The sequence below is a fragment of the Triturus cristatus genome, chromosome 2_2 (assembly GCF_964204655.1).
Source record: "Triturus cristatus chromosome 2_2, aTriCri1.1, whole genome shotgun sequence".
NCBI lineage: Eukaryota > Metazoa > Chordata > Amphibia > Caudata > Salamandridae > Triturus > Triturus cristatus.
The window spans coordinates 876,899,151-876,904,492 of NC_140582.1; positions in this window are offsets into that span (position 1 = coordinate 876,899,151).

Genomic DNA, 5,342 nt, shown 5'->3' on the forward strand with positions numbered 1-5,342 from the left:
CTGCCAGCAGAACAAAACACCTCCCCACACCCATGCCGTTGTTGCTGCTCTGGATGCAGTTTACACAACTCATTAGGGCTACTCACCAACTCTGTGACAGTTTGAGGCTAATGCAAATTATCCTTCGAGAGTTTCAGGCAAGCAAAAGGTAGCTTTCTAAAAGTCCCAAAAATCTGATGCCACAATTGAGTCAGGCTGTCCTGATAAACTGGTCACTTCACGAGAAAGGCATCTTGCTTGTGTCCATGTAGCCTCTTCAGGCCTCCTTTAAGGTCACAGCAAGCAGGGTCAAGTCATCGTTTGTTCTTGTCCAGAGAGTGTACTGAGGGGTTGCCTTGAGGTCCACATTTATGGTTAGCATAAGTCTGTGGATGATGTTGACTCCTGGCTCACCTCTCACCAATGGGGTAAAAGTTCCCAGAGACAACCCTACCCACTTTTGTGCAAGTTCATGTCTTCCCACTGCAAACAATCTCACAATGCCTTTAACTCCTAAATTTAAATCTGGAGAACCCCTTTCTCACTTGTGCAGACAAAGCATACCCACCTGTAATTGTAACTCCCTGCCTCTGTGATCACTGAAAACTGGTTTTGGGGGTAGCTTCTTTCCCACTCGTTTAGTACCAGTGAACTGATGGGACAAAGTGTTCCCTTTTCTATATCTCATCTTACATTTTCTCATGAAAGGGCTGGTATCTTTTATAAGAAAATGAAGTTCTTGGATCCACTCTAACTGGTATTCCTATAAGGAGACAAAAAATACCTTCCCGCACCCAGGCTATGTTTCTGCTCTTGGAGCAGTTTTTACACCTTTTGAAGGCCAAGCACTGACAGACCAAACTCTAATGGAGTCTAATGGAATCTTAGGCAGGTAAAGATAGCCTTCTAAAACTTAATGTTCCAAAATATTTATTACAAATCAGACTTTACCAATGAAGCAGGATTTTAATAAATATGAAAATAGTAATTGAATTAATATTTTATCCAGTTCCTTTCACATTTTGGATCCAGCTATGGGACTTCTACTGAAAATAGCTTTTGGGGAGCTAGCCACTGAAGAAACATGTCAACATTAATTGCAAACATATTTTAAATATCAAGCACCCTACCTTGAGGACAACAAGGTGGAAAGATGGATGACTTAATAATATTTAAATGCTGGGTTTTCCAACCGTCGGCAACCCGGTAGATAGACCTGAAGTCAAGTTTTACAGGCCCACGTTGTGACTAGCTCAATAGGTGTCACAGTTCAAAGGTGACATTTTACTTCTAAGCCTTGGGTACATATTCTAAACCATCTGTGAAGGGCTATGTAGCACAATTATATATGTCAATCAGGGATAAGCCAATTTAACCTTGTTTAAAGGGGGATCACAGTGATGTTTCTTCTGTTTAGCAGGTGTAAAGTACACAGAGTTCTAAATGCAGCAAAGCAGTTAGGATAGAAATTGGGGTACATTGCACAAAAAGATTGCCATTTCCTACAAAAACGATATCATGCTTACACATTGTTTTAAGTTTTCTAATGATTAAGGTTGCCCCCTCTTTTGAAAATATTTTCCTGAAGCTCCTTTTAATGAACTGTGAGTGTTACTGTACTGCCAGAATTAATGCCTGAGAAGTAATTAACTTTGTTGTCAAACCCTTACAGTGATTTTCTAATAGGACTACAAAGCTTTACATTGACTAATGGCTCTCCAAGATAAGAATTCCTGAAATAAAGTATATGCAAAAATTCCTGAGAGAACAAATATTGACAAGTAAGCCAAAATTTAGTCAGGGGTTAGTGTATTTATTTGAAGGATGTTTTTACTAAATAGTACTATAATCTGTCAAACCAGGTCACACAAAGAGACTTACATCATGTGTGTACTACTCTGGTAACATATCGGTGGTTGATGCCAATGGACACCACACCCCCCCATTATTATTACAGAAAGGACATATGGTCTATTAAGCTAGGACGGCACAGATTCGCTGGGACAGTTGTCAGTTTGTCAGTATCAATATTGGCGTATTAATGTTCATTTAGCACAGTTCCTAGCTTTCAGAGAGGGTCGACGTAGAGACAAGCATGTTTTCGATTGTTCCAGTGCAGGTTAGCTGGAAGCACTAATCAAAAACTAATTTTGTTAACACAAATAATAATGTGTGTTAAAGTTGCATTAATTATCCTTAGTGCTTCATTGTCTGTGTTTTTTCTATTTTGGTTAACTATGTCAGATAAGTCACTCTAACCCCTTGGATCATGAAAAATTGTAGCCTTACTTCTGTGCTTGTGGAATGTCTCAGGTTTGTGTTTTCAGATGCAGGTCACGCTGCCACCAGCCTAAAGCTTAGAGAGAATCATGGTATCTCCTTTAGCCCGAATACTGTTTATGCTTGCATTTGTAAATATAGTATATGAAACAGGACCAACTGTATGTACCCAAAGACTGACCCAGGGTATCGAGTAAGAAATATGGAGAGATGGTTCCAGTTGCCTCACCTATATACAGGTCTATCCTTCTGTGCCAAACTGTATGAAAGACAGAGCAGTGCTCAAAGGTAAAGGTGAGTGATATATAAAATATGATACATGTATATACAATGAGGGGTGTTCCATTGTTCATGTACAATGCAAAGTCAAATATATATATATATATATATATATTGGTCCTTGTTAGCATGTTTCCTCGGTCAGTGTCACACATATATACAATTAGAGGTTTTGAGGTGTCCCTTTAGTCTGATAAAATGTCAAGTTCAATATATATATAATGTACCATAATAATATAATATAATACAATATAATGTCTTGAGCATCATTATATTGGTCCCTTTTAGTACGTTTTCCAAGTCAGACACCACCCAGGCAAACATCAACGCTTAGACTTACTTAGTAAATCACTCACACATTGGAGGTACTATGAGGAAGATTCGAAGTAGAGAGTCATTTAATTGAGTTTAGGACACATCTCCTGTATTTGATTTCCTGGGCAGGGATACCACATGATACCATGTGCCATTCATATACCAAAACTTTGGCTCATCTTGATATTGTGTCCACATACTAGATTATTAGTGACAGATGTAGCTCTTTCATCCAGATGAAACCAATAAACTTAACTGTCTGTAATCAGTGCATGGCATTTCATCCACTTGTTTTGTTATGTTGTGTCAATTTGTGAAGCACACTTATCACCCATGAGGGTATCCAGGCGCTTGAGGATGTCTATTGGCATGTGGTCCCCACAGACCTATTTGAAGAGTCAGGTCCTCAGCTTCTTGCAGAACCCAAGAAGTGAGGAAGAAGCTCTGATGTGTTGTCGGAGGATGTTCCATGTTGTGGGCGCAATGTAGGAGAACAAGCGGCCTCCTGCTCTGCCTTTGTGGATGTGCAGAGTTTTTGAAAGTGAGTGGGAGTGGGGTTGAGCGTAGGTGTCTGGCAGGATTATTGAAGTGTATGCGACTGTTCAGGTTTCTCACGCAGTGTTACACAGGGCCTTGTAGGTGTGCATGAGGAGTTTGAATTAGCTGTCTTTATGAATGGGGAGCCAGTTTAGCTTTCTGAGGTGAGAAGTGGGTGGGATATGGATGGTGGAGGATGAGTCTTATAGCAGTGTTCTGAATGGTCTGAATCTGTGCAGGAGTTGCTTGGAGATTCTGGTGTAGATTGTGTTTCTATATTCAAGTCTGCTTGTAATGAGAGCTTGTGTTTCGGTACATCTGGTGTTCTGTGGTAGCAACTTCAGGATTTTCCCCAGCAATAGCAGTATATGGAAGCAGGCAGAGCTCTTCATGTTGTTAAGCAGTAAACAGTTATTTTTTTACCTCCTTTCCTCTGGCAGCATGTCCTCTCTCATTGAGCATAGACAAGATGGGGCTTTGTGTTGGATTCCTAATGGCAGAGCTGACCCCTAGTATGTTGCTTAACGATATGCAAATGCAGTAAACAAATGTGCCAATATTAAAACACTATCTTCTTAAATATACAGCTATCGTTTTCAATTACTCTGAAAAAGAAGGTTAAACCTTTTATTACCAAGGTCCATGTTGATTAAAATTGTTTTTACCTTCAGTCATTACTGAGCTCATTTACCAATTGATATGTGAATAATATATCTATAGAAAAATTAAAAAGTTGAACACTTTTTTCCTATTTTTTGTACTATATTAAGTTGATGTTTTTGTAATTCACGGGAGAACAGATCATGGGTGTTGTGTCAGATTCTTTTTACTGTAGCACAAATTATTGCCTTTAACTTCATATGTCATCTCTATGACAAAATTCATTGATTCCAAGCATAAATGACAATATTAAAATTACATAGCTTCTTTATCAATAATTGCATTCATCAATTATTTTGTTTATTTGTCCATCAGGAGTATACATTTATCAAAAGTCTATAAAATGCAAATATTTCATTATACATTAATGGATTATGAGTAGGTAGAATGTTTTGTTCTCTAAATCATTGACTTCATGGCATTCACACACAACACATACATGTACAGTAATTGTTGTGAGGTGCACAGGACTTGTTCTTAGTTTCCATTTTTGCTTCACCTTTTAGCTTGACATCTTTTTCTAACCGTGACCTTTTGCATATCTTACGCTTTCACAATAATGCACTGAAAAGTTATTCTGCATGCAGCTTATTTCTTGGTACCCATTATTATCATGCCCCTTGTACACTCTGTCCAAGGCTAGGTACATGGAATGCAATGTCCTTGCATTTAGTTTCCCAGTTGGAGACATCTCTTTGGCTCCAGGCACACCATCACAACTGCTCTGCACCTTTGACACAGTGGAATTGGAACAGTACTTTTATTATATAAACAGCCTCTGCAATAGATTTGGCAGAGGAGCACTTCTTCTGTGATTGTCCTGCAGCACAATGCACTGTGGCTGAGATGCAGTCCTCCTGAATCTGACCTCTATCCTTCAGAGACGATAGTCTGCTCCACACAGAAAGGCTTCCTGATGCATCATACTTCATTATGGGGGGTTAGAGTATCCCAAGGGATCTGGCAGAGGGTACTCCCACTATGCTCTCGATAGTGTAGGTAGTGTTAGGGAGGAGTATATCAGTATAATCATATAATCCGATAATAATGTTAAAATGGTTTAGCTATTTAACTTTTTCACCATTCTTCCTAATGTTGGTTACAATGCTTTGCTTCTTTTGCCTAATAATTGCACCACACTCTTTTTATACGAGAATATGATCACTTCAAAATATGTTTGAAAAGCCAATATGTATGTTTTTACATGTTTACCTTGGGCATGCTGCCATGTGGCCCACGGTGACATTGTCATTTTTCACTTCGTTAGCATGAGCACGTCGGAGCTTGCATGC